Below are 12968 nucleotides of genomic sequence, written 5' to 3' on the forward strand. Positions count from 1 at the left end.
CAGGGTGTCGGAGACACCATCAGTGGGCGCAAAACCAGCCTCTTTTGTCTGTGGCTCTCTACGTGTGTGTACTGTACAGTATCTATTGTGTCTATGAGAGGCACTGCTGCTCAGACTGATAGAGTTGGGTCTTATCCGTAATCACATTCAGCGAGCATCTCCTCGCGGTGCACTAGCTCTCCGTTCTGTGAGCACACTGTACAACAGAGAGGTATTCTCAAAATATCCCTTTATTGTTTATTGTTTACGTTATTGTTTATTGTTTACGTTATTGTTTTAGTGCCTGGTGTGAGCTGAGGTTGAGAGGTTCGACGGTACTGGGGGGGGGGGGGTGGTGGTGTCAGGCAGAGTAAGTTGACGTCCACATCAGGGAATCGCAAAGGGTCACAACATACGTAGGTGGACAGATGCCCACAATATATGAGACTCCTCATCCCACAGATAGACAGAGAGAGAGAGGGAGAGAGAGGGAGAGAGAGAGACAGAGAGAGAGAGAGAGAGATGGGACAGATGGGGCAGAGAGAATGAGGGAGAATGAAGGATGAACCAGGGAAACAGAGAAAGAAAGAAAGAAAGAAAGAAAGAAAGAAAGAAAGAAGACATAGAAGGCGAGAGGGAAACGAGTAGGTGGGGGAGGGAAACAGAAGGAACAGAGAGGAAGAGAGTGAAAGAAATGAACAGAGAAAGAGAGAGAGGAAGTATGAGAACTAGACAAAATGACTGTAAGAGAGAGAGAGACTGAGAAAAAGAGAAAGAAAGAGTGTGTGTGTGTGTGTGAGAGAGAGAGAGAGAGACAGCAGTTACTCAGGCAGCCCTGCCTAGAGGACAACCCATTTCCTGTGACTGTGGAAGACCTGACCATTAATTCCGACGGAATGCAGCTGCTAGCTGACCTGCAAGGCCGCGTGTGCTAACTGCTACGCCGCCACTAGCCCTAAACACACTCTCCACGCCTCAGTTCAGACCGCCACACTGTTTTCATTCCCCACCGACTTCCTTTCCCCCTCACAGCGAACAGTGAAAGAAACAGATACGTGGTGATTCGATACATATCCGAGTCCAGATGCTCTCTCTACTGGGCGGAACATTCATCAGCGGTCTGTCGTTCCTCAGAGCTGCCATGCGTAATTGATTAGACGCTAAAAAGTGCAACGTCTTCTTATGGATCACACCGCAGAGGTGATGTATGTTTGACCAGAGATTTTATGTGTGATGAACATAACCTTTATGAGTTTCAACATTTGCATAGGGGTTGAAAGAGACAAAGAGAGACAGAGACCACAATTCCTAGAATTCATATCCCTCGTCAAGACGAGAAACAACAACAACATTAAGAAAAAGAACCCCAAATGCACACAGTTGGGGTAGAGAGAGAGAGAGAAAGAGAAAGAGAGACAGAGAGAGAGAGAGAGAGAGAGAGAGGAGTGCGTGTGCTTCCGTACTCCAGGTGCGGTGAGGTTTGTGGAGAGCCGTTTGGCTCATCACTGAATATTACTTCCAGCGTGGTTCAACTCATCATCCTGAGTAATTGCAGCGCGGCCTGTCACAGAAACAAACGACCCTGACAGAACTCTGAAAGGTCACGGAGCGAAAGCACACTCCTTTATTCCACTCCTCCTTCTTCTCCTCCTCTTTCTCTCCTCTTCCTCCTTCTCTCCTCTTCCTCCACCACATCCACCTCGCTCACTCACAAGCAGGGGAGCCGAAAAACTCCACTTCTACCAGATATCACACGCGCACACACACACACACACACACACGCACACACACACGCACACACACACACACTTATCTTCCTCCTCTGTTTCCAGATGTAAAAATAGCAGCAACAAACAAAAACATGAGAACAAAAACAATTCTGAAACAATTCTGATTAAAAAATGAATGCCTCCCCCACTGTAGCTTGTTTTTAATCCAACATATTTGCCTTCATTGGTATGTATTAAATGTTGAGTATTTAAGTCAATAATGTAAATTGACTGAATAGTTGTCCTTGGCTCTTAAGAGAGTTTGAAACCTACAATTAGTATTGAGCATCACACACAGGATGCTGTAACAAGCACTCAGGGCAGATAAAATAGACAGCGCCTTGGCCTGAACTCCTGCAGTGGGATGCCTCTTCTGAATGGGCAGGCCACCCCTGACTCCTGCCTTATGAGAGAAAGAGAGTGTGTGTGTGTGTGTGTGTGTGTGTGTGTGTGTGTAAGGGCGCCTGCAATAGTGATTCAGCCTTATGAGATGTGTGCGTGTGTATATATATATAGTATATATATATATGGTATATATATATATATACTATATATATATATAGTATATATATATATATATATTAGTGTGTGTGTGTGTGTGTGTGTGTGTGTGAAGCCCCCCCCCCCCCCCCCACAGCAGTGATTATGCCTTATGAGAGGCAATTGTCAGGAGAACAAACAAGCCCTGGACCTCATTGATTTAAATGATGCCCTTCACCACATTTCCAAAGACTTGCTTTCATTCTCACCCATAAAACTCTCCTTGTCTTGCGCAACATTACTGATGTGCCACGCTGATAGAACTTAAACCACAGGAAGGCAATGATTGGTCCTGTTCTGGGAAGTTAGGCACTCACAAGGGAGTTGTGGGCGTGATCAGAAGGCCTCGGAGAACCGGATTAGTCATTCTCTTAGCACGGCTTGGGCTGACCGCCGGGCGTTCGCAAGCGAGCAAGAGAATAAGTGAGAGAGGAGCGACTGACTGACCGACTGATCGGAGCCTTTCTGCAGGCCACCAGGACAGAGCTACCAGCACCAGTGCTCATCAGGAAGAGAGAGAGAGAGAGAGAGAGAGAGAGAGGGGTGAGAGAGGGGTGAGAGAGGAAGAGAGAAAGAGAAAGAAAGAGAGAGAGATAGAAAGAAGGGAAGAAACAACCCCAGGTCAGGGGCTCCTCACAGGGATGAATGAGTCACCAAGAACCAAGATGCATTTTTGTACTTCCTGGGTTGAAGTAGCCAGTATGGTATCTAGTAGCCACTGAAATGAATGAATGGTAATCTCTCACTCCGTCCATGGGGTTACCCATAAGACACCCTGGCTCTAACTCCCTTTGAGGGTTTGGATGGATGGATGAGACAGAGGTGGGGTTTGAGCTTTGAAGGTTTTTCTTTGGGGGCGGGGGGTCAAATGAGGAGTCTCGCGGATAAAGATCACACCCCCTGCCTTTACATGCAATATCCTGTGTGTGTGTATGTGTGTGTGTGTGTGTCTATACTGTGAGGGCCGTGCCTATGCCAAACAGATGTGGAACCCCCACCCCACTCCACCCCCACCTGAGTGGGAAGCCTTCAGTAGAGGATTTAACCTGTCTCCCTGAATCAAGCCGCCCAATGGTTGCCTTCCCTGCGTGCCAAGGAGCCGGAGCTGTCTCTCCCCTAGCACACACACACACACACACACACACACACACACACACGCATACACACACACACTGACCTACACACACACACACACACACTGACCTACACACACACATCCCGGGGGCGTCCTTCTTCCAAACACACACCCCTGGGAACAAAAACGTTAGTGCAACTGTTTTTTCTTCTCCTCTCCTCTTTTTTTCATGTGGATCCTCTCTCTCTCTATCTCTCTCTCTCTCTCTCCCTCTGCCTTTTAAAGCGGCCTGTTGCTTTGATCCGGGCGCCAAATGGTGTTGTTAAAAGACACCAGCGGTTTAACAGCAGCAAAGTGTCCTCTCCACTTCCTCCCTCTTCTGTCTCTGTTAAATCTGACCTAGCGGAGGGTCTCTGGTGTCAAGGCTTGCATCAGCCGCCCAAACCTGACCAGGCCAAGCTGGTCTTAGCTTGTTTGCTCACTATGCTATACACTATCCATTACAGTGTACTGTCACCAAATGCATACTGTTCAAATGCGTGTATATGCATGCGTTAGGCAGTGTTGAAGTGTATGTTCATAAGTTAGGGTGTGTTAAAGTGTGTGTTGAAATATATAACTACTGCAATGTGCCTTCCACAAACAATACTTAATAATGACATCATGAGTGAAATGACATCACAGTCTCTATCTGTGACAGAAACGGAATGTAGAAACTAAAGAGACTTTTTTTGAAGACCTGAGAGACCTGAGATTAATGTTGAGTAGCACACAAAGAAGTGCACTGAACGTAGATTACTATAATTCATGAATTCATCCTGAATGGTAAATTGATTCATTCCTTCCTATCCTACCAGAGCCTTGTCCAAGCCTGTGCTGTGTGTCCTTTGAATTCGGGAGTGTTTGAACTTGCTACTGAGAAAAAACAAACCACCAGATTTGAAGCCCACATTAACCTCTGCACGCCTGCAAGCACTTATGGGGAACTGGTAGTAATAACAACGTGTGTGTGTGTGTGTGCGTGTGTGTGTGTGTGTGTGTGTGTGTGTGCGTGTGTATGTGTGTGTGCATGCGTGCGTGTGTGTTTGTGTATGAATGCATGCGTACATGTGCATGTGTGTGTATGTGTGTGTGTGTGTGTGCCGTGGCCGCTGTGTGATTTATCCAGACACCTGTGGGCCTCTGTCTTGACCCCCCTCCCACACCCACACTCAAGCACACACACACACACCCATGCACACCCCCCACACACACATCCCCAGTGAGCCGACCTGTCAGACATAAGCCCCCCCGCCCTCACCTGGAAGGCAGCGTTAATGCCCTCAGACAGGGTGGAAACACCCCCAGACCATTCCTCCAGGAACGTAAGGGGGGTTGGTGTGTGTGTGTGTGTGTGTGTGTGTGTGTGTTTGTGTGTGTGTGTGTGTGTGTGTGTGTTGGGGGTGAGGGGTGGGCTGCACAAGAAATCTCCTCAGCCCTGCCTGACACTCACCCCTCCCACCGACCGCTGTTGTGCACGATGGCGTCGTCCACACTCTGACCCGTCTCTGATTGTGCAAGTGCTTGTGATTGCTAAGGAGGAACATATGGAAATATTTGTCTCTTCTCTTTCTCTCTCTCTCTCTCACTCTTTTAGTTTCTCCCTCTCTCTCTCCCTTTATTCTCTTTCTCTCTCTCCCTCCTTATTTACTCTCGTTTTCTCTCTGTATCCATCTTTATTGGCCTCTCTCTCTCTCTCTCTCTCTCTCTCTGTGTCTCTCTGTGTCTCTGTTGTTCTGAGGAACCGCGTATATTAGGCTCATCTTCCCGTCTTCAGTCATCAGTCAGGAGCCTGTGGTTTGGCCGCAGCTTGGGGCCCTTTTCATTTTCGCCTCTCATCATATGGATCCAATGAGGAGACGAAGGGGCCGCACCACTGTGGGAGTGAGAGACCCCCTCCTCCACCCTGCCCGTCCCGGCTGCGAGCCACCCCATCCCGCCTCGTTCTGCCGCGCGGCGTGCTTCTGAGAGGAGACGCGGCGGCACAGCGTCGCAGCACGAGGTGCTCACCCCAGAGAAAGTTCATCTGAATCCCATCACACATCTCCACTCGTGTGTGTGTGTGTGTGTGCGTGTGTGTGATGGTAATTTTGATACCACAGATTTAATAGAGACCCAGTCAGACCAATAGTATGAAAAATCAGGAACAGAGTTTATTTACAATGACTGTCTCTCCCTTGATGCGCATCATTGTAAATAAACTCTGTTCCTGATTTTTCATACTATTGGTCTGACTGGGTCTCTATTAAATCTATGGTATCAAAATTACCATCATGTGTGTGTGTGTGTGTGTGGGTACATATGTGTGTGTGTGTGTGTGTGTGTGTGTGTGTATGTGTGTGTGTGTGTGTGTGTGTGTGTGAACAGCCTGTCTCTTTACATCTTTATCACCCTCTCTCTCTCTCTCCCTCTCTCTGTGCTTCTCTTTCTCTTCATCTCTCACTCTCTTGCTATCCTTTTCTCTCTCACTCTATTCCTCTTTCTCATCTGTGTGCTCACTCATATATGCATGTCACTTTGCATGACTGTGTGCAAATTAATGTGTGCATGTGTTTCATGTATGTTAGTGTAGGTATGTGTGTATTACAAGTATGTGGATGTGTGAATGTAAGGGTTTGTCCTCGTGTGTGTGTGTGTGTGTGTGTGTGTGTGTGTGTGTGTGTGTGTGTGTGTGTGTGTGTGTGTGTGTGTGTGTGAGAAGTGGGGGTTGATGGAGAGAGAAGTGCAGTAGCATTCCTCCAGGAATTAATTAACGAATCAAAGGGGGTCTGCGAGAGGCAGGACTACTCATCACTTCGGTCTCCTCCAGGCTCCCCTCACGCACACACACACACACACACACACACACACACACACCACACACCCCGCGCCCCTGGTGGCCAGCCGCCGTTTGATTCCTGCCTCCCTGCGCTGTCTGTGATGTCCTCCTCACATCCTCCTGGTTTCATTAGGAGTAATTAGACATGGATGACGGTTCATTGTCTGCAGCGGCAGTGGTGTGTGTGTGTGTGTGTGTGTGTGTGTGTGTGTGTGTGGACGACGCCGAGCAGCTTCATGACTTGCTAATGCGCTGTAAGGGCTCGAAAGGGTCCGACTGTGCCGTGGGTGAATCACTGCTGCCTCATCGATGCTAGTCAACAGGAGCTCGGGGTATAGGGTCACAGAGGGATGGACACTTCTCTGGTCACACGTTTGTGTGTGTGTGTGTGTGTGTGTGTATGTGTGTGTGTTTGTGTTGGGGGTGGGGGTTTATCAGGACAGAGTAGTGACGAGTATCTGATCAGTTCTGCCATCAGTATAAAAATGTCGACTAACTACATAATCCACATTTTTAGTTGCCAACCTTAATCTCTTTAGTACTCAATCTGATTTAATAGATCAGTGTCTGTGAAGAATAAACCAAAATTAAGTAATCATATTACCTGTTGGTTGTGTGTGGAGTGTAATTTGGGATGTGTGTGTGGGGTGTGTGTGCGGAGTGTGTGTGTGGACAGTAGCTGTGATGCCTAAAGAGCTTTGCTGTCCTCTCCATCTGTTTCCCATTTCCACTGCAGTTAAGTTGTATTCGCTCGCATGCTATTAAACACACACACACACACACACACACACACACACTGCAGTTGAGTTGTACTCACTCCGCATTCTCCGGCCAGCACAGCTATGTCTGAGTCCATTCCCCTTCAAACAACTCATGTTCCTCACGGCGGGGGCCTAACGCTTGTGTGCACACATACACACACATACACACGTACTGTACACACACACACACACACACACACACACACACCCATAAACACGCACACACACACCCACAAGAGTGGAGATGTGTGATGGGAGTTAGACCAGAAAGAGCCGTCCTAAATGAGTTAATGCCATTTAAACGAAGGTGGATCTAGCACAGGAATTAACAACGACAGTTCAAAAGCCCAATTTCATATTTTTTATCGCTTCTTGACAAAGCAATTCAATAATTTAAAATGAAGCTAATTTATGTTGGGATACGTGATCCCAACGGTTCCTTTAAAAACGTAACATACGACTGGAAATTCAGCGGGCGTCTGGATTGCCTCCTCAGTTCAAACGTCGAAAGCAGGGCAGCCAAGGCGAGTTTAGACGCCCTCACCACCGCTCCTGGTGTGCACGCACAGTTCATCTCTCTCTCTCTCTCTCTCTCTCCCTCTCTCTCATTCACTTGCTTTTTAAGACCTGTCCTTCATCTCCCCCTCTCTTCTTCTCCATATCTCTCTCTCTCTCTCTCTCTCTCTCCTCAACTCCCTTAAGGAGCATTCGCCAGTGAAACTTGTTTCATTCATGCAGACCATGACTGCAAACTAAAAGGTATTATTTCTATGCCAAGCAGGAATACAATAGGTGTTCTGTCATAAAACCTGCTGCATTATAGTATTGTTGTCTGTTATTATTTATAATTATATTAATGATATTTTTTTTCTGTCTTTGTATTCATATTTCACAAATAGCCTCTTTATTCTCCTTGCTATCGTGCTTCAATTTCCATGTACAGACAGATAACAGCTCAAACAGCAAACAGCATTTTTACTCTATTTTACTATAACATGATGTCTTTATTCTGTTATTTCTAAAGGTGAAATATTTGTACAATATCATTGGTTCTGAAAAACAAAAGAAGCATTAAACTCATTATTACCTAGCCTAATGTAGCCTAAATTAATATATGAGTGCAGTACAGCAGTCCTACTTCATATGAATTGAACTGGGTCTGTTACTCCCTTCAATGGCTCCTGTCAGTAAACACAGCACAGCTAGTGAAGCCTCTTACAGCTCACAGATCACAGCGGCGCTCGTCGTGTCCTCCTCTCACATCTGCATGTCTATGTGAACAGGCGCCTAGCGGCTGTTAGCGCTTAATGCAAAGTGTCTCGCCTGCACAACTCTGACAAAGCGCCTTAGACGTGACAGAGAAACACTGCGCCCGAAGTCTGTGGAAAAGCTGTGGTACTGTGACAGTGCAGTCTCCATGGTTTGTGTCTGTGTGTGTTTGTGAATGTGTGTGTGTGTGTGTGTGTGTGTGTGTGTGTGTGTGTGTGTGTGTGGTGGGGGGTTCATGCTGGGGGAGGTCTGGCCACAAAACATCGCCTGAGGAAACAACCCCCCCCCCCCCTGGAGTGGTGGAATAGCCATGTGGAGGATGTGAGAAAACAAAAATATTAGTGTTCTGTTGGTCTGAGTATGGCAGCAATTACAAATGCCACCGGCCCAGGAAAGAGAGGGAGAGAGAGACAGAGAGGAGAAGAGAGAGGAGAGAGAGAGAAAGGGAGAGAGAGAGGAGAAGAGAGAGAGGGAGAGAGACAGAGAGAGAGAGAAGAGAGTTGAGGACATGGAGCCAGTGCTGTGGAGGGGAACATGAGGCAACAGCCATGCAATAGGGACCCGTAGTAGCCCAGAACAGGCGCTCCCTCTGGCTCACAGCCGGCTCTGTTCTGGTCCAGATGTGTTACACAACCAGCTCCATGTGTGGGACAGTGTGGGCCCAGTAAACACAGCAGACTGACCAGCCCAGTGGACCCAGCAGGCTTTCTCTGGGCTGGGCTCAAAACTGCATATTGAACACGTTCATTGCTTTTGTAGTTTCAAAATGATAGTCATACACGCACTCTAATGCATCCATTCATCCATTCCCAGGGAGGCAGTGGAGGAGGAGTAAAGATCAAGATCACTCCTTGTTTAGTGTGCCCTGTGAACACTGTGGACACCCCTGACGTGAGAGACACAGCACTGCTCACTGTTGCAGGAGTTATAATCAAGTGCCCATGTGCTTCACTGTGACCCAGCCTGCTCCTCTTGCCTTTACACACACACACACACACACACACACACACACACACACACACACACACACACACACACACACACACACAGAGTAACCTGTCGATTTCGTCTGTGGATCCTCGTGAGTACCACACAGCATTCACACACGCACACACACACCCACACACACACACACACACACACACACACACACACACACATGGCCTACTCCTCTCGCCTGCGGATCTTTGCAACTCAAGTACCACACAGCATTTACACAGACAGACACACACACACACACAGCTCCTCTCGCCTGTGGATCCTTGCGACTTGAGTACCACACAGCATTTACACACACACACACACACACACACACACACACACACACACACACACACACACACACACACAGGCATGGCGGCGAGCCCCTCCTCATCCTCAGCTTAGAGGCAGGAATTTCTTTTCTGGTGAACACACGGCTGGATATCCTATCCTCTCTGAGCCAGAACACCTCATTGGTGTGGTGCGAGAGTGAGAGAGAGACACTAAGGAAGAGAGAGAGAGGCAGAGAGAAGGAGGGAGGAAGGAAAAGAAAGAGAGGGAGGGAGGGAGGGAGCTGCTCTCTCTTGTTTTAACTTTTTTAATTCTCTCGGCAGGGGTATTTTACTCAGTTCTCTTTCAGTGGATTCCAACTCCTCTCTTCTCTCCTCCTCTCCTCCCCTTTCCTCTCTTCCCCTCCTCTCCTCCTCTCCTCCCCTCTCGTCTTCTCCTCTCCTCTTTTTTGCTCTGCAGCAATCTACCACTTTTCTTCACCCTGTTTTATTTTGCTCTCAAAGTTTCTCGCCTTTTTAAAAATGTAACAAACTGCATCTGGTTCATTAAATTTACTTCCAATGTCTGACAAAGAATGAGTCTGCTCAATAACGGGCTGACCACAGAAGATGTGTGTGAGTGTGTGTGAGTGAATGTGTGATTTTAATTTCTATGTGTGTGTGTGTGTGTGTGTGTGCACTAGTGTATGTGTGTGTGTGTGTGTGCGCACTAGTGTGTGAGTATGTGTGTGTGTGCCTGGTGGGTGGACGTGTGAAAAAGCCCAATGGAAAAGGCTCTTGTGGAGATGAAAGTGACATGCCCGTCAGTAGGGCCCCCTCTGCGTCGGCTGACCGCAGCCCCCCGTCCAGTCTGAATAACCTGAATGGCCATCACTCCTTTGCTTCTTTTCACTGGTCTCGCGGTGTGACTGTTGGAACTCTTCATTCAGCACAATAGCAAATGCACTAAAACTTTTTTCTTATGCTAATCACCCCCAGCACCCCTAGGCTGCTCAATCGGGGAAAAAGAAGGGAAGAAAATACCACACATCCCACCAAGATTTTTTTTCTTTCTTATTCCCTTTTTTTTTCTTTAAGGATTTAAATTGGCCAATTAGAGCATTCCCCGGTCCTTTCTTTTACACATTTTTTTTTATTTCTTACTCCTGCTTGTCCGTGCTATTTCTAGGCATTTATCAAGCAAACACACCCTAACTCCCTCTCTCTCTCATAGACACACACACACACACACACACAGACACACACACACTCACGCAGCAGCTCTATAAATGCTCTCCCCTGGCTTGCTAGCTTCTCTCTTATGGAGTGCTCTGTCCTAAAAAAAGAGTGTTCTCCATAACACACAAAGCCAAGCCTCCTCGCGCTCAGATTGGGATCTTTGTCATTCATTGAGGGGATTTGAAGGGGAAATGCATACAGTAAATAGGAGAGGGACTAAAGTCACATAAGTGCTGCTACCCCCCACCCCTCTCAGTTTACAGAGCAAGCACAAACACACACCTTGCTGAGCACAAGAGGTGACAAGTGACAGTATTAACACTGGCCTGCAAGCACATGGTATTTTTTATAGAGCTTTCTCAAGCACAAGGGTTGTCTGACAGACTTTTATCTCAAGTAGATAGAAACCTGTAAATTAGCTTTTTCTGATAATGCATTAAAATGTTTTGGTCACAATTTGGTTAATCAAATGCATATATTATATTGTAATATTTTGGAGACACAATATGGTAAAGACTAATTCTGCATGTTCAGAAACGTCTAAAGTTATATAAATGTTCCATAAAAATCTGTTATTGTCTGCAGAGGCAGCATATCCAACACAATGCAACATAAAGAAAGCTTACAATTTGTGCATATCATAACTGGAAAGATGTGTAACCTATTTGTTATATAGGCCTATTTAATATATTCCTTGAACGTCTAAATTTGGCAAGTGACAGTAAAAACTGTTGTAACATACTGGCGCCTTACATCTTTTTAATCAATCTTCTCACATATGGATCAAGTTTCAGGCGAAATATTTCAAATTCCAATGTCAACCCAGTTACAAGAACAAATGAGTTAAAAGTAATGCCAGAAGCGCAATAAACCATTAATGTCTAGCCATTGCAAACTTTCCCATAATTTCAAATGAAAACATTCAAAACATTATTAAGTTTGCCGATAGAAAATAGTGGACTACACTTATCAGCATTTCCTTAATCGTGTGATGATATTGTTTTTAATGAAACAGCGATAAACCTTATTTTTATTTCATTTTTGTTTTTTTAAACGTCATTATCAAAACTCAAGCCCATAAGAACGCTAATGGCTGTTTATAAAAGTTTAAGCTTGTTTGGGGCACTTACCTTAGTGACGGTATCAAGATTGGCGTGACCTTAGGTCTCTCCGTTTAGACCGTCCAGCGGATCCTCTCAGTGCCGCGCGCGTCGAGTCAACGATTTCTTCAGAAGAAACTTTGTCGGGCAGTGAAACACAAGAAACCGATTTTCCGGAGCGTGATAAGAATAATCCATCTAAAAGTTAAACTGACATTGCAGCTAAGAGGGAAGAGTGAGCATTGCCACTCGCCACAACTTCTCCCGTGCGGATCATTCAGAAAAGTTCAGCCAAGAGTTCGTGCGTTTCGCTAACTTTCACAATCCATCACCTAATCAATGAGTCGAGATGTGAAAAAGAGCTCCGGGTCCAAACTGATAATCTCATTGCAGTTGAAACACCACTGGCGCGACTGTAACGGCAGGACAGTAGTTTTATCTGTCGGTCCCTTCTCGGACGAGCTGCGTTGGGATCTCGGAGCTGATCTGTTTTCAATCCGATCCCCCTCGTTCTCTCCCCTCAGCCTCTCGCTCCCCTTCTCTTCCCCTGTGACTTCAGCCATTTGCTACACCAGATGGGCCGGGCTAGCTTAACCCAACTACGAGGGGAAAGGAAAAGTTACATGAAGTTTCTTATTGTTTGAATAGGTTTTCTGATGAAATCGCAGCGGCTGACATTGCAGTCGCGCTGTCATGCATGCAATTTTGGGAGATGTGATGGAATTCGTTAAAAAGTAAAATCTTTTAAGATTTTTTAGAATTGTGACTGAAATTTGGCCAATAAATATCGCTTGTATTTATAAAAAATATCTAGTGTGTGCGGATTCTGCGCTTTACATATTTTTTTATTTTTCTATCTGAAAAATAAAACAAAAAATATTATATTTTCGTTCTTTTTGCTTATTTTACTTTTCGTTCTTTTTAGAGGCTTGGTTGTCTTATGTCAATTACATGCTTTAAAACACCGTTAGGCCAGCATCTCTGCGACTTCCCTGACATTACACACATTAAAACCGTCCAATGACAATGGTCATAGCAAGGCATATTGTCTATTGCTTCATTTCATTTTATTTTATTTTTTACTAATACATTAAAAAATTATTTCTCTTGTCCTTATTATATTCACTCT

The 12968-nt window shown here is 46.0% G+C and overlaps 1 protein-coding gene across 1 annotated transcript in view; it reads right to left on the reverse strand.

Annotated features, from left to right (window-relative positions):
• The window catches only part of gli2b (GLI family zinc finger 2b), a 97022-nt gene extending 84694 nt beyond the window's left edge, over window positions 1-12328 (reverse strand). The window contains exon 1 of the mRNA XM_076303524.1: window positions 11870-12328. The gene's annotated coding sequence lies outside the window, so the exon portion shown is untranslated. The remainder of the gene's footprint in view (window positions 1-11869) is intronic.
• Window positions 12329-12968: the final 640 nt, after the last annotated feature.

The sequence above is a fragment of the Alosa pseudoharengus genome, unplaced genomic scaffold, assembly GCF_046254945.1.
Source record: "Alosa pseudoharengus isolate Yale_2024_CS ecotype anadromous, Long Island Sound unplaced genomic scaffold, YU_APseudo_1.1 YU_APseudo_1.1_scf_24, whole genome shotgun sequence".
Lineage (NCBI taxonomy): Eukaryota > Metazoa > Chordata > Actinopteri > Clupeiformes > Clupeidae > Alosa > Alosa pseudoharengus.